The following is a 17,796-nucleotide window of genomic DNA, read 5'->3' on the forward strand; positions in this document are numbered from 1 at the left end:
TGATCTATATGTCTTTTAATTCTCATTTAGGAAAAGAAGAATGGGGTGAAGGGATTACTGGGAATAATACTTACACAGGAATCTAGAGGTAACAGCCCTGAAGCTCCTAAAAACTAGGAGATTGAAAATCAGGGATTAGGATGTAATTCATTAAGTAAATTATTGTGTATTCATTCAATAAGAAATTATGATGCAATCATTATAATGATAACACTTATAAATAAGTGGTAATGGCACGGAAAAGACAACATAATATTCAGTAAGAGAGCAAAACATAGAACCACAGGACCATATGTTGCATAATTTCAACAATTACACATAAACAGATATATAGTAGAAACACAACCAAAGGATAAGGTATAAAAATATAATTTTATTTTTTAAAATAGATGCGTTAAAAATTACTTTAATTTTATTCCTTATATTCTTCTCTAGGTCTTTCTTTCTTTTTTTTTTTTTACCAAAATTTCATATATCTCTATTACTCTTCAGAATGAAAAATAATGCAAGGTGGTATAAGAGTAAATACTTTTTTTTTACAAGTGAAGTAGAATAATTTAAAACCTGTTAAGAAGCATGTGTTTCCAATTATGGCTCTAGGATTTGTGCATTCACACTATGGGTGGTGACATCTGCCATTAATAATTAATAACACCTTCCCCCAGAGAACTCCAGGCAAAGTTTTATAACTGATGCCACAAGGATCCCTGATAATGTTCAGAACACTGCACCATATCCTGTTCTATGCGGTCAACCTAGATCAGAACCCCCTAAGGCAAAGCAAAGGAGCTGAAGAGATGACTTGATAACTAATTAAAAAAAAAAAAAAAAAACTATGGTGGGACTTTTTGCAGTAGTCTTCAATATACAGAATACTTTTGTGACAAAAGTGTATCGTTGAGTCCAGGTGAGATAGAAAATAGAAACCAGCAGGTAAAAGTTACTGGAGGGTTCAGATTTCAACTCAGCCCATGGAAGAATTTTCTAACAATCAGAGCTCCTGAGTGGGCAGATCCCCAGCCAGAGCTCAGTTTGAAGCTGGAGGATCATTTATCCAGGATGCCAGTGAGGGGTGGCTGCTTCAAGCAGACAAAGGCTGTGTGGGTTAGCACATAAGCTTCCTACCCAGATCTGGGACCCTAAGTTCTCAGATTTACAAAATTGGGGTTGTATCTGATCAAGCAAGCAGGACAGGCATAACTACTCCCATCATACAGAGAAGAAATTTGAAACTTAGATTAACTGAAGGCCCGAAGTCATACAGTTAGAGTGGCAGGACCACAAACTTCAAAGCAGTGCCACGAGCACTGCTGATATACACACTCAAATACCAGGGCAGAGGTACTAAGCCAGGATACCAATAACTGAAAGATTCGGGGCAACAGACCCTTGACAGGTAAACAACAAGGGAAAATGGCAACTTCCCCTTAACCTCTGGCTTTGGTGACTGGATTACACTCTGCAGAGAGCATCTTCTTTGGTCATCCAACATGTAGTTTGCCAGGAAGAAGAGTCATGGCTGAAGTCAAAGTCCATCAAAGTTTTGTTGTCTGAGAGACACTCCAAACTCTCTCGTGGGGCTCACGGAGACTCCTCCAGGTCACAGCCCTACTTGTCTTGACTTGGCCTGATGCTGGGGGTGGGAACTGCTGAGCCAGGAAAGGAAAGACCATGTACTTCCACTTGTATGAAGAAATGCTTGACTCCCTGAGTGAGAACATGAGCCTGCCATAAAGGAAGCAGGAACCTTCTGCCTCTGTTTCCAGGAAAAACTGCTACTCACAGCTACAGGTCTCCTGAGGTAATATATAAAACATTCCTGCCAAAGAAACCCCACGGACACAGAAGAAGACTAGGGAGGAGGGGTGATCTTTTCATCCTTAGTTTCTGGCAGTTTGGTCTCTGACAAGAGTTGTTGTCATTGTTGTTTTTGTTGCTGCTCTGCCACAAAGAGAAATCAGGGTTGGAGGAGAGAAAAAAAATTAGATAAAATAAAACTGGGAGCATTAGACAGGTTTTCTTTTTCTTCAGAGAACTACCGTGGCATTATTACAGTATTAGCAGTATACTCAGCATTCTGATTTCCATGATGGGTTATTGCATTCAAGTGAGGACTAGGAAGGAAAAAATATCAATTAACATTTATTGAGCATGTATGATGTGACAGGTACTCTCTAGAACATTTTCCATGTGTTGGTTCACATCAGCTTCCTGAAGATTGTATGAAGTGCTTATTTAACAGATAAGGAAAGAGGCACAGAGAAGCTTCTACAATCTGTTCAAGGCTTTGGACTAAATTTGCTATTTATTAAATAATAGAGATGAGACTGAAACTTGAGCAGTCTCACTCAGAGCCAAAATTACACTGGTCTGCGGCGATCCTAGCTCAAATGAGGGAATGAAATACTCAGGAAAGGTTATGTGACTTATTCAAAAATCACTCACAAATGAGGGACAAATCAGCACTAAACCTTTAATATTCCAGGATGAGGTCAGATGATCATCCCCTAGCCTAAGAATATCCTGGACCAGTGCTCACAAGTCACGACCACTGGCATTTCATGAAACTTCCTGAACAAATGCCTTAGAAAAGATTGGTGTAGAGATGCCTGGGTGACTCAGTGGTTGAACGCCTCCCTTCAGCCCATGGCATGATCCTGGAGTCCCAGGATCAAGTCCCACATCAGGCTCTCTGCATGGAGTCTGCTTCTCCCATTGCCTGTGTCTCTGCCTCTCTATCTCTGTCTGTCTCTCATGAATAAATAAAATCTTTTTTTTTTTAAAGAAAAGATTGATATATATGTTGAGCCAAACGTTCAGTGGACATCTACAGCGAGGCAGGCCCTAACTAGGCCAGCCATTCTCTAAGTTACAGATCCCTCACAACCAACTTTGTAAACAGTATTTTTACCTCCTTACCTATGGAAACTAAGCACCATATTTGAGGTCACCAGCTAACAGTGGACAAAGAAGCAGCAGGTGTCCTGACTCAGCCCTGACCCCTCCACTCCACATTTCAGTTTACCCCCTCCAATGCAAGAGAGAGTTCTTGAAATAACACAACTTCTAAAACATTTAAATGTGAATCTTATCACTTTGACCTTAACAGAGGCTGATAAAATTTTTTGAAATGTCCTAGCCTTTAATAATTAATTAAATGGAGCTCATAAAGGGGATAAGGCTGGCTCTAGAGTAATGAGATGTTTTACGCTCCCTCATATAATTTTACTGATGTTTGCAGTCACTTTTCATGAAAATAACGTCCTTCTCAAGGAAGCAAGTTGGCTTCTCTAAGGTTTGGCTTCCATGTTACCTTCTCATAGACTCTGAGGAACTCCAAACCCACAGACTAAGTGAAATTGGTGGAGGGAAGCCTTTCCACAAGGAATTAGAACAGATATATATATTATCAAAATGAGCCTCTGGAGATTTAATCGATTGAGAGAAACAGAGAGAGAGAGAGAGAGAGAGAGAGAATTAATATGTATCAAATAGCCAATATGATTAGGAATGACTCAGCCAGCCCTTGACCCTTAATGAATTACCAATTTCATGGGGATGGTTTAAGTAAAGTTCTGAAGTCAGCAGTACAAGGAATTCTATAATGCCAAGACAGTGTAAAACAGCAGTCTTTTCAGAAGAATTGGACTGGAACTGGAAGCCAACTATTCATGCTAGCATGGCAAGAGATTCACTAGCAGACACTCTGGGGATACAGAGGTGCCAACTCTTGGGATGACCTCACCATACATTCTGAAATCAAAAATAATACCTCTTGGGATTATGTTGAAGATCATCAGTAAGAGAAAGTCCCTGCCATTACTTTAAAAAACCCTGTAATTTCAATTGTCTATTACTATTAATAGAAACTCACCAATTCAATCAAAAGTCATGCTTTCTACAGAGTCGGTTTAGCGTCTTTCCTAATTAGGTTTCCATCAGCCACGTTCATAACATTCAGGGGGAGTGGAGCATTAAAGTTCATTGTTACGAAGCACTGGCCAAATCACTGACGATCAGTCACATATTCTCTATGCTCTCTACACGTGACTTTGCACCCTCTTAGTCTCCCACATCAAGACTCAATCCTAATCTTTGGTTCTTTCCCGAGATGGATGCTTAAATAAAGGATAACTCGGAGGAAGCAAGATGTGAGAGGAGAAAATCAGCAATGAAGTGGCAGTCTTCATTTTTCGTGCATTTACTAATTCATTACAGATTGAATAAATGAACCTTTTACATCATAAGACATCATATACACTAACGCTTGTTAACAGTATAGGGGATTGACTCAAAGTTTATTGGGGCGGGACAGAAGATTTTGAATGATGCCCAACATTTACCTTTTTAACATAAAAAGCTCTCTGACATCTTATAGTCTTTAATGAGAACTGATTCACATTAGTATATTTCAAGAAAGGGCGGAAAAGCACAAAACTGATTCCACTGGTAGTAGACCCAAGATATAACTGGCTTAGCAATCATGGCTGGAGGTCAGATTATTTACCAATTCTCTTGACATAACTCATTTAAAGTCACAGAGGCCTAGATTCATATATTTTCCTTGACCACTGGAACAAATAATGTATACCTCATTCAGGAAGCTTCAAAAGGATAGTCAGATGATACAGATTCAAGAGTGGCAGCTCACCTCTGTGTTACCATGAAAAGTTAATGAGTTTACAAAGAACCACAGTGGGGTCACTAACCTTGGGGATTGCTTTCCTTATGATAATGCTGGTTGTCTCTGAGCCACACCTTCTCCCTCAGGGAAAGGTCATAGCACAAGTCCTTAATTTTGTTCACAATGGACTTGTAGAAAAACACCTGTGATTTGTATTTGGTGTCCAGGATGGATTTTGTAGGTAACCACATGATATGTTTATTCAGCACACAGACTCAATCGAACAACAGAAAATCCCCCATATCGGAAGGTTCTGTATAGTCACCATTGACTTAAAATCCTGCAGTGCGGAAAGAGCCAGAGGAGACTGCACTCTTGTGAGCAAGTCAGACCAGGTGAAGTCATATGTGCACATACACATACTAAACCACACACACACACACACACACACACACACACAGATCCTCAGTGGTACTGGGCTTCCCCCACCTAGCAAGGTACAGAGGCAGAGCTCAGCAGACTAGATTAACCTTTCTTCCTCCTTACTGGCAACTCCAAATCCAGTACCCCTAACTTGTCCCCTATCATAACACATATTGCCATCAGGCACTCAGTGGCCATATCTGGAAACCTGTGAGTTACCTTCCTTGTCTCTTTCATTTCCCACCTTCCTTCCTAGATTCCCCATGGTTACTGGTTATATAGCCTAAAATCTGTATCAAATGTTTCCACTTTATCCTACGTCCATTCGTCTTTATAAGTGACCTGCTGATTCTGACCACCATAACTTCCTGCCTGGATTAGCCTTCTAACTGTTCTCCTTACCTCCATTCTAAGAGATTTGTATGTCTAGTTTGCTCCACAACATATTTGCTGAATTCTGAGGATGTACAGGAACACAAAGAGGCAAACCTGCAGTTTTGCCATGCTTAGTAAACAACCTACTAGAAAGAGGCAGAGGTCCAATGCGGGGAACTCATGAAAACCTTAGGAGGCATGGTGAATTGATACTGAGAATCTAAATCACATTTCATCTGGTGGCACATCTCAATATAGTAAAAGCTAAGTCTGAGGCCCAGCATGGACTGTTGGCAGAAAGCTATGATTCCTTAGCTGACATAAATTAGCAGCCATTTCTGCTTAGTGACAAGGTGGAGGGTTTGGTGGACTTCAAACCATAGCCATTCTCCAATAAAAAAGGTGGTGCTGGGGTTGCTCAGTCGGTTAAGCATCTGCCTTCAACTCAGGTCATGATTCCAGGGTCCTGAGATTGAGCCCCGCATCGGGAAGCAGGGAGCCTGCTTCTCCTCCCTCTGTCATTCCCCCTGTTTGTGCTTTCTGGATCTCTCTTGCTCTTTGTCAATAAATAAATAAAATATTTTAGAAAATAAATTTAAAAAGAAAGGCAGAGAAGAGTATTAGATGGGGTAGAAGACCAATGCTAAGCTAAATATTTGTGAAAACAAACAAACAAACAAACAAACAAACAAAAACCCTGAATTTCTAGCTGTTTTCTGGAGGTGAAGACACCAGAGATACCAGAATCTCAATTGAAAGTCATGGAGAATCACACCATGGTAGCAGGGGCTAGCCAAAAAAGACTGAATCTTACCACATCTGAAACACAGGCAAAACCCATGTCAGCCCTTGGTAAGACTGAGGTGGTCTGTTCTCTACTGATGATCCTAACAGAGGAAAAGGGAAATTTCTCTTTTGGAACCGGAACCATTTGTATTTCCTCAATTATCTTCTATGCCATTTAGCATACAATAGAAGATTGTTGAACATGTGAAGATGGTTGGCACACAGACCTATGATGAAGCCATATAATTAAAATAATATAACATTAACACAAGGAAAAACCAACAAATAGATTAGAGTGGAGAGTCCAGAAACACACTGACAAATATAGTCAGCAAATCTGTGGCAAAGGGCACTCAGCAGAGAATGAGTAAACAATGATCTTATCAATGAGTAATCCTTTGTCAACTGCATAGCTGTAGAGAAGAATCATGATTGTATGTATCTTTACTTTTATATTATACCATACTCAAAAATCTATTCAAGATGAATTACACATCAAAATGTGGCAGATGAATTATTAAATAGTTTGTAAGAAAATATAGGAAAACATTTTTGATGACTGATGCAGACTGTTTCTTTAAAGATTTTATTTATTCATGAGAGACACAGAGAGAGAGAGAGAGAGAGAGAGGCAGAGACACAGGCATAGGGAGAAGCAGGCTCCATGCAGGGAGCCCAATGTGGGACTTCATCTCGGGACTCTGAGATCACACCCTGAGTCGAAGGCAGATCTGAGCCACCCAGGCATCCCGCAGACTGGTTTTCTTAAACCAATCCCTCAAAATTTCTGAGCAGCTATTATTATGCAGGAATAAATTACAATCAAGAACCTCTGTACATTGAGAGACATATCACTAGGATAGTAAAGAGTAAAATCACATATAGGAAAATATACATATATGTGACACATGTCTCAGCAAGATTAGATATATAACAAAAAACTAAAACTAAACTAAAAACTCCCAAACATCAATATGAAAAAGACAGGAAACAGAATAGAATTCAAAAGATTTGAACAAATAATTTGCAAAAAGAGATACTGATATCCAAATGAACAAGTAACTTTAACAGTAATCAGGGAAATACTTATTAAAATAATATTCCATAATCAATGGATATATAAAATTAAAAAGATGTAAAATATTAAGTGTCGGTGTATGTGTAGTAACCAAAACTCTTTTTCACTGCTGATAGAAGTATCAATTGATACAATTACTATGTAAAAAAATTTGGCAGTATCTATTAAAGCTAAACTTTGCTGTCCTCAGAACTGGAGATGGGTCTGTATGCTCACTAAAAAACACAGAAAAGAATGTTTATAGAAGAAGGACTCATATTAATATCAAATTATATAGTTTAAATAATTGAAAAGTAAGTATATTATGGGAGAAATTTGAAAACATAATATTGAACAAAAAAAGATAGGCATAAAAAAAGGACACAGAATTGGATTCCATTTATATAAACTTCATATGAAGTATAAAACCAAGTAAAACCAATCAATGCTATGTAGTCAAAATAGGTTATCCTAGTGGAAGAACTGACTATAAGGGAGTATGAGTCAGGCCTCGGGGAGCTGCTAATGCTCTCCTATTGATCGTAGTGCTCCCTACACAGGTGTTTTCATTTATGAAAATCCTACAAGCAGTGCAGGAATGATGTGGACACTTTTTAATGTATACTTACTTTTAAAAAAAATCCACGGTGAAGAAGAGATGGATGAGAATTACTGGAGAAAAAAAAATTTTTACAAAGTCTGATTAAGAGTTAACTTTCTTCTTTAGGAACAGCTCTGAGAAAGCTGGCAAGGTTAAAATCAAGAGGTAAGAATACCTACTTTAGGTACACAAGCCCTCCTCACATCCGTATGTGTAACAGCTTGACTATAGATAATTATGATGTCATTCCCTCTTGCATACCATCACACTCCCCAGGGTAACAATACTGCACTAGCAGAAAATGACAAGAATAATGCACCCCAGCAGCTGTTCTGGTTCAGGCCCCATGCCCAAAATATGACAGAGTCACTCATTCTTCTCTTGTGTAAAAGAAGCCACATAACAAATATCAAGGAGAAAGAAGCTTCATCACAACCATGCTAGTAAAATTCTACTGTAAAGAGATGAGAAAGAAATCTGTTTGGGAGCTCAGATTCTTTGGTTCAGTCAAAGAGATGATGCTCAAAGGGAAGAAGGAAATCAAACACACGGTATTTAAGGACCATTAGACTGAGTCCCAAATGGCAAGGACACAGAGGAGACCAAAAAGGAAGAACGACTAATCACATCCGCTAAAAGTACTAAGAACCACAAGGTAGACCTAGTTCTCATAAAAGGGAGGGCAAAATGGCTATACATAACCTTTTCCCTCCCAACAGTCCCTGGTTGGCAAATCCCTAATCTTGTTTAAAGGCCAGCTCAAATATCAGCTCCTTATAAAGTCACTCCTTCCCTCTCCCGGAGACATTTTTGTCCTCACAGGACTTAGCACAAATCTTGATTATAATTACTATGTACTTATCACTCTAAATTGTATTTTTTTATGCCTGTATAGCAGCTACAGCCTCCACAATATGTAATGTAACCTCCGGGGCAAAGCATCTTAGCAGGTAGCACAGTCATCCAAGATGTTTTAATAGTTTTATTACAAAAGGAATACATACACATGGCAAAAAAATTTCAAAACAACATAGACGAATATGAAAGGGATGGATAAACGTTTCTTCCCCATGATCTAGGTCATCGGTTAGCAAGCTTTTCTTGTAAAGGTCCAGATAGGAAGTATTTTAGGTGCAGTAGGACCTACGGTCACTGTTAGAGCTATTCAACTCTGCTGGTGCAAAAACAGCTATAGATGATGTGTAAAAACAGATGAACGAGATTGTGTTCCAATAAAATTTTACTTTGAAGAGCAAGTAGAAAACCAAATTTGTCACAGGGAACATAGTTTGCCCATCCCTATGCTCAGTGATGAGCTCGTGTCCCAAATTAATGACTGTTAAAGTTCTTATAAAATGTACAGCCTGTTAGTTGAATATATCCTTTAAGCAGTCCCACTAACCAAAATGAAGCTTTTAAAGACTGCAAAAATAGAGGATCCCTGGGTAGCTCAGTGGTTGAGCATCTGCCTTCGGCTCACGGCATGATCCTGGAGTCCCGGGATGAGTCCCACGTCAGGTTACCTGCGTGGAGCCTGCTTCTCCCTCTGTCTGTGTCTCTGCCTCTCTTTCTCTGTGTGTCTCTCATGAGTAAATAAATAAAATCTTTTAAAAAAGACACCAAAAATACACAATAATTGACTTGGTCTTCAAAGAGAAAAAAATTCCTAAATCACTCCCCCCTACCACCACAAAGAACAGGTATATGTGGTTAGGTAGCTACCAACTACCTTTGTGGAATGTCTGAAGAGTCAAAAAATAAAGCAAAGGTATTTAAGTCTTTGGGACCCCCATATCTCCTCAAATGCACAGTTTTCACCAGAAATGAAATTACTAATTCTAGTTTTATGCTCAGATGAGCCTATAAAATTATCTAACCCTTTCAATATCTAAATTATAACATAAGCTCTAATGCTAGGACTTGAAGCTTTTGTGGGCTGCCTAGAAATCTAACCACAAGGTGAGTACTATTTCAAAAGTAAAACCCATTGCAAGGGACACTTGGGTGGCTCAATGGTTGAGTGTCTGCCTTTGGCACAGGGTGTGATAGCGGAGTCCCGGGATCAAATCCCACATCAAGCTCCCTGCTTCTCCCTCTGCCTGTGTCTCTGCCTCTTTCTCTGAATCTCTCATGAATAAATAATAAAATCTTAAAAAAAAATTGCAAGCCAACGGGAAAAAAATTGAAATACCCTTTCTTTGTAACATCAGAAACCACCAGCACATTCTTTCAAACGGGGACTGTGGTGGTGTACTGGTTACCCTTGTGCCCTGCAACGGGGCATATATTTCAGGTCCTTTAGTAGTAAGACATGGTATCTATGGGGAAAAAAATAGAAATTATACCAAAACTTTAAAAAAAAACATAAAACAAAATGAAAAACACCCAACTTATTAGTAAGAAAGGTTCTAGTGGATGTAAGATCAAGTCCCACTCTAGAACTTTTGAAAACTCTGATGAGTTACAAGTTCTCCACTGTCACTGGTTTCCCTCAGTTTCTCACTCTGCCTGTGATTCTCTCCTTGGATCTCTGGGTCTCCATGTTTTGACATAGTCCTGTTCCCTCTCCCTCTCTCTCCCTTCCTCCTGCTCTTCCCTCTCACTCTGGTTCTATCATAGTCTTTGGGATCTTTTCTCTTTGTCTGTCTCTCTGTACCTCAATTGCTGTCTATTCTGTCTTCTCTTTCTCCTTTTGTCTGGTTGCCTTTCATTTAAGCACTTCAATCAGCAAGGTTCTTTTCCATTGCCATGCAAGACCTTCTAATTATTCATATTCCTGGGTGAGGAGTTACAGGTAAAATATGAGTGCTTTACTCACAGTATTCATATGGCTAAGGGTGCATGCATGTGTGTGTGTGTGTGTGTGTGTGTGTGTGCAATATGAATATGTACATGTAGATAAATACATAGATGAGTATCAAGTAATGTCTGAGATTTAAATTGAGATATATGTTTTCTTTGTTGGACTTACAGGTCACCAGAATGTCTAGTATATAGTATACAGTCTTGTTGGTACAAGAACCTCCATATCTGTCTCTTTTCTAAAACAAAAACAAAAACAAAAACAACTGATGAGGAAAGGCCTAGATGCATCGACTATCACACAATCAGAAAAAAAAAAATACAAAGTGATCTCCTTACCACCTTTGTCATCAAAAATATCTACCAACACTAGTAATTAGAGATTTGAGTTTTTTTGGTGAAATCTAGGTGCCTAGAATTAAGTATAATGAAGCTTATAAGGTTAATGATCTTTTTATGTTTGGTTTAAAATATTTTTAAGTAATAAAATTAGCATATATTCATATAAGAAACATCAAAAAACTCAATCTAAATGATACTTAAGATAGTCACAATCAATGATAATATTTGAGTTTTATCTTTCCAAATTCTTTTCACATTTTCTTTCTTTCCGTTTACAAAAAAGTTTACTGAGCCCCTATTATGTACCAGATGCCCTGTTAGATATTTAGAATACACCAGAGAACACAACAGACAAAAATTTTTACCCTCATGGAACTTAAAATCTTACTATTTTAAAAATATATGTATATTTATACATATTTATATATTGCTTTGCTGTGTAAAATTTTAAAATCATTAAATACAGATCTATATAATATGTTTAATGGGTATATAATATTTTATCACACTAATGCACAAGAACATGGGTATTGTTTGCTTTTGTGGACCAAGAAAAGTCCAAAAAAATAAAAACAAACCCAAAAATCACACAAGAATTTAGTATTTACTCTGAGAGAATATTTATTTATTTTAAAAACTTTACTTATTTACTCATGAGAGTAAACTCATGTCTCTCTCTGTGTCTCATGAGAGACATAGAGAGAAAGGCAGAGACATAGGCAAAGGGAGAAGCAGGACCCCTGAAGGGATCCTGATGCAGGACTTGATCCCAGGACCCTAGGATCACGACCTGAGCCAAAGGCAGATGCTCAACCACTGAGCCACCCAGATGCCCCTGAGTATTTATTTATAAATGCTGTGAGGGATATATAGAAAAAAGGAAAAAAAAAAACATTTTTAAAAGATGAATGAGGGTCTCAGCCCTCTAAAACATGAAAATGGACAAGGAAGAGAGTATAATTATAGAAGAAAGATAATATGCATTACACATCTGCTAAGGGGGCATTAGATGTGCTTACTTTAACATGTTATTAATTCAGTGATGACAGCAACAGCAACTACTACTACTACTACTACTACTACTACTACTACTAATGCAGCTAATATTTATTACTATGTGCCAGGTACTGCATTAAGGGCTACCAAGCCATTTAAGATTGTACGAACCCTTTAAGAATATTTTTACATATAAGGAAATAGAGGCATAGAGTCAGTTATTTTCATGAAGTCACAGAGCTAATTAATGATGAAGCAGTATTTCAAACCCAAGAAGTCTGTTTCCAGAGTCTTTGCTACTAATCACTATTATTAGAGTTAAAAAATTGCACCATATTTTATCTTCAGAACACAAATCTTATTTATGTGGATAAACAAGAAAGATGGTACCAAAAACTCATTTCCATTTTACAAACTACAAAGTGTTTATTTCCAGAGAAAGGTATTGTATTTCCTCTTTCTGACATCTTATACATGCATCATCACCTCTCCTCCAGCCTGCTTCAGAGGGTTGTACCCCAATATTTCAGATTCTTTTGAGAAGTTATAGATAGCTGTGGACTTCAACTTTTTCCAAAAAAAAAAAAAATGCTCATATACACGCAATGTGTAGGCAATCTCAGAAAGTTCATGGGCTCTGAAGCCTTACAGAAGAATTCCCTAGGGAAATATTTTTCAAACTTTAGTGTTACTAAGAATCACCTAGGGGATTATTAAAACATCAATAACCCTGCTCACTCTTCTGCCCCCATCAACAGAATAAATACTAATTCCAGAGGCTACATTTACTTAAAACACCCCAGGTTATTTTAAATGTGGGGGGCAGAGGACCATCTCTGAATGTAGTTTCAGTTGCCAGTTGGAGAACCCAAGGCTGCTCAGTTCAAAATCCCTCTATCTACCCAGAGCTAGTCAGGTAGAGATTAGAGGCAGCATTTCCAAACCCGAGTGACAAAAACCCTTCCCTTGATTCTAATCGAGAGAAAGAAGTGAAGAAATAAGCAAAAGACCTTTGACTTTCCAAACAGGCAAGCCCTGGATCAGATGACTAATAAGTTTGGGTTCCCATCTCCTCTCTCATTCTAATTAGAGAAAATGACTAGAGCCGTCAAGCCTTTGGCTCATGAGTACAGTATGATCAGACAATTACCTGATAGCATGCCTGATGTTAGAGTGAGTATCCACACTGTCCATGCTGTCTCTCTAAGGTCAGTAGCCAGCAGGAAGAAATCAAATGCCAGCTTCCACACGTTCATCCTTCCTGGAGAACAAGCTGGAGATGACATTTTAGTGATGCTACAGGAGTCATTCACAGGAATGGGTGGGCATCATGAAAAGAATAAAAGAGGCCAGTAACCTGAGAACAGAGTAACATGGAAAGGGGCACAATTAGAATCTTCTGTTCATGCCAAGGGCTCCCCTACCATCACTTGAACTGGCTTAGGAATTCCTCTTTAAGAAACTTCAGCATGAACCCAATACACAAGGGCAGTGTGACAGTAGAAAGAGCTTTGGAGTCAAAGTCAAAGCAAAACTCAAATTGCTGATCTGTCGCCTTTTGGCTAGATAATTTGTGGCGGCTTTCTTAACCTCTCTGGAGGCAGAGCTGGGGCTGGACTTGGGTCCCTCAACTCTGACCTCAAAACTCAGCATTTCTTGGTAGCTGGACCCCTATGCCTCTTGAGTAGTAGATCTTACAGACATGTGGAAGAAACACATTTACCAAAAGAGAGACTCAACCAGGAAGACTGGTGAAGACTGAACCAAACCAGTCTATGCCAAGGTGGACCACAGTGCTGACCTGACCTTTCACTAACTTTTTTCCTCACTATAACACTAAAAAAATCACACCAAAGGGTGGAGATTTGACGTGCTCATGAGACATGCAGTGCATGATGAAGCATGTTCCACCCACTGTGCCTGCATGCCTCATTTCCTGTATCTCCCCCCCTACATACTTAGACATCACTCCTTTGCCACCTCAGGCTCTTTAGAAACATGCCTCAAATTGGGCTCCCTGTGAGGAGCCTGCTTCTCCCTCTGCCTATGTCTCTGCCTCTCTCTGCGCCTCTCATAAATAAATTAAAAAAAAAATCCTTGACCAGATTTTGGGATGCCTGGTGGCTCAGTGGTTAAGCTTCTGCCTTTGGCTCAGGTCGTGATCCTGGAGTCCTGGGATTGAGTCCCACATCGGGCTCCCTGCATGGAGCCTGCTTCTCCCTCTGCCTATATCTCTGCCTCCCTCTGTGTGTCTCTCTTGAATAAATAAAATCTTTAAAAAAAGAAACATGCCTCACCTTCTGTTCTGAGAGCCAGCCTGAAGGATCCTTTCCTTTGTTTTTCTCACATGTGCTTGAGCATAAGCCCCAAAAGCCTTGCCTGGAACTCCCATTTGTCCTCTAGTAAATTTCTGCTCAAGGACCCCAGTCATTAATACTCCACTCAGTTTCCACAGTGTTAGAATGGGGATAATTCCTACTTCAGAGGGTTGTTGTAAGGATTAAATTAAATAACATAGTGATGATATTTTGCAAATGTTCTTATAGAGGGTTGCTCAAAAGATATGGTGACTTTTTTTTTTTTAGATATGGTGACTTTTATTACTGTTGTTAAAGGTCAGCTTCTGAAATATCATACTATAGAGCGTATCAGGGTGGAGTAGAATCATTACTCTAGTGTTCAGCAAACTCCCCTCTGCCTTGTCTCCAACCCCCAGCCTCAATCAGATACAAGAAGAGCAAAGGGAGCCATTGATGACTGATTTATAATTGTCAGCATAAAACATAACACTTCTATCATGAGGCAATGACATCTGACTTGAAGTAAATCTTAATAGTTCCCTCAATGGCCACTTCATAAGGCCAGTAATGACCCCTCAATCACCCTGAATCAGACAATTTGTTCTGAAGCCCAGCACATATCACCTGTATCAGTTCTCCTGGACCCCAGGAGCCCTGTGCCCAATCCCAATGGTACTCCCTGATGTGCAGGAATGCTGGCTTCAGCCAAAACATAACTCTGTCCCCAGCCCATGGCAAAAAGGCCTGAGCAAGTCCAGATATCAGTGGAATTCTGCATCCTAAATTTTAGTCTCCCCTTCTTCCAACACCTTACATGTAAACCACACTGCTAGACCAGCCATCTCTCAGCTTCATCTCCCACAAAATGTCGGTAATCATATCTGTCCTTCTTATCTCTTAGGACTATGATGATAATAAAACTGAAGAAACATGACAAAATTCTTCAAAGTGAAGCATTTTGAATAGTAAAAAGGCATATTACTGATCTAAGGTAGTAGAAAAATATTCAGTAGATCTCAGCAGAAGCAGAGACAAGACAGCTTTGATGTATATGTAAAAACTACGTAGTTTCCTATAAGAGCATCCAGGTCCTTTTATCTCTATCAGAATTTTAGAATAATGCCTGTTCTTTCAGTATGAACCTTGAATAGTAAGATTTCACTTTTGTTGCCAAGCTTTTAACCATTGCATCTATAGGGGCCAAGAGCAGGCTACCCCCAAATGTGCTACTTTGGCCTATTCATCAATAGGCCAAAATATTCATTCATTCATTCATCAATATTCATTTTAAATAAATGTCACTTACGAGACAGCCATTGCAAAAATAACGCTCTGATCGCCCCTGCCTCTCAACCTGTCTTAGACTCCAGAAAGCAAGAAATCAATCTCCCAAGTGAAAAGTTCCTTCCCTGTAATACGGGTAAAGAGAATCTTTGCTCTGTAAGAAATCTGAGCCAGGGAGACTATATAAACAACCCTTGTTACTTTTTTATTCTTTTATTTTCCCAGCCCAAATTCTGTTTAGAATTCCTTACCAATTGTAGCTCCCAAAGTTACATTTTCTCATCCTGTCAATTCCTCATAGATTTATTGTCTCTTTGTCGAAAAAAGTGTAAAAACCTCCTGAGCTGGTCATTTCTTGAAGTCTTAATTTCATTATTGTGCCTCTGTGTGCACTTTAGTTTGTTTTTTTGTTTGTTGTTTGTTTTTGTTTTTCATCTGTCTCATGCCAATTTAATTCCCAAACCAACTGGAAGGAGCTTAGAAGAAACAAGGAAACTTCTTCCTCTCCTAGACATGTATCTGATGTAAGCAGAATCTACACTCTGCAGTGGCTGGCACATTCTGAGGAGTCTGGTTCCTCCTCACATTGCTCCTCCAAAGCTCTTCCAGGCTCTCACTTTTGGCTGCTGCAGGGATGATGTCTGGCCAGTATGCCTTTGGAGACACAGATGCATCCTTCACACTTTCAAGAGGTATGCGACAATGATCAAGATACACATAAAGAAAAGCCATAGTATTTGTATATAAATTTAAAGACATAAGGCAAAGTGGCATTTTGGGGAGCCTGGCTCAGGATGTCTCTGATAGAGTTTACTAAATAAAAGACAATCTTTGTTTTGAAAACAAGTCAGGATAAAAAGAAGCTATGACATCCAAGATGAGATTTAAATGTGCAAATAAGGGCAATGATATCTTTAAGGGATGGCGTGGGGTTTTTTTGTTTGTTTGTTTTTGTTTTCAGGGGGCATGAATTTTCAATTTCTCATTGGGCATGCAATATATCCTTAATCGTTCAAACCTGATGTCATATATTAAGGGATTTCCTCTCTACACGTGCTCTTGCAGTTCTTTTGCCTAACATGAACTGTGGCCACCTCAAAATTCCCCTTTTAAAGTTCTCACTACTATTATTCCTTGTTCAAATTAAGCACCACCCTTGTCAAAAAGCCTTCTTAACCATCCCTACCAGAAGGTTCCCACCTCACCTTTAGTCCTCTAGAAGTTCTCCCATGAGAAGACGTGCATCTTCTACTGCCTCATGTGAATTCGTTCATGACTTTTTATACCATGCTACTCACACCTCTCTATCAGTGCCTGGAACAACTTAGGTTCTCAGCGATATCTGTAGAATGAAAAGTTAATAAGATTATTTGCATAAAGCTGTTAGTGTTGTCCCTGGCACATAGTACTACTTAAATGTTAGCAATTATTCATATAAATAAGAAAACACTCCACGCATTTTTGTGCCCAAATCTATGGTTTCGTGTCTAATTCTATTCTATTCATATCCTTTTTCTTTAAAAGATATGAATCTTCCTGAGTCTTTTAAAAAAGTTTTTATTTAAATTCCAGTTAGTTAACTTACAGTATAATATTGATTTCAAGTGTACAATATAGTGATTCATCACTTCTATACAATACCTGGTGCTCATCAGAACAAGTGCCTTCCTTAATCCCCATCACTTATTTAACCCATCCCCCACCCCACCCCCAAAGTCAATATTTAATTATCTTTGATAGAAGGTATCAGCAAATTCCAAAAAGAAGTATAATTTCTATTCTTAGATTATGCATTTTTCAGCTAAAGATTGCGTGTTTGCCAACACAAAGGTGATATAAAATAAACTACTACATCTTTCTTACTACAAATACCAGTACCTTATTTAAATAGTGGGTTTCAAACTTCAGGAATTTATGTAAACACATATGTATGTGAACAATAGGAAAATACCTAATCATGTGAAATAGAAGGCTTGCTTACTCCAAAGTCAAGGACATAGATCAATGTTTCATCTTTGTTCCCCCAAAACTTAACTTATAAGCTACGAGTGCAACACTCTCAAACTGAAAACACTAACATATTGTGTCTGACCTGGGTGGAGCTTCAGAAAGAAGACTATGTGTCATCAGAAAGCAGAAAGCATGTAGTCTCCCTACTTTTAAGATCGCTAGTAGGGGGATTCAAACTGGTCCCTCTTGCCTCACA

General features: G+C 38.8%; 1 long non-coding RNA gene across 2 annotated transcripts; it reads right to left on the minus strand.

The window, feature by feature from the left end:
• Positions 1-466: 466 nt before the first annotated feature.
• Positions 467-16,928, minus strand: LOC119878724. Of its 2 annotated transcripts, none has more exons than XR_005387094.1 (3): positions 16,796-16,928; positions 13,157-13,363; positions 467-1,936 (listed from the first exon to the last, which is right to left on the minus strand). It is a non-coding gene; the product is annotated as an uncharacterized LOC119878724 (long non-coding RNA). The 2 variants fall into 2 exon arrangements; XR_005387093.1 differs by having other exon boundaries at positions 467-1,941.
• Positions 16,929-17,796: the final 868 nt, after the last annotated feature.

This window comes from Canis lupus, unplaced genomic scaffold, assembly GCF_011100685.1.
Source record: "Canis lupus familiaris isolate Mischka breed German Shepherd unplaced genomic scaffold, alternate assembly UU_Cfam_GSD_1.0 chrUn_S1864H2061, whole genome shotgun sequence".
Taxonomy (NCBI): domain Eukaryota; kingdom Metazoa; phylum Chordata; class Mammalia; order Carnivora; family Canidae; genus Canis; species Canis lupus.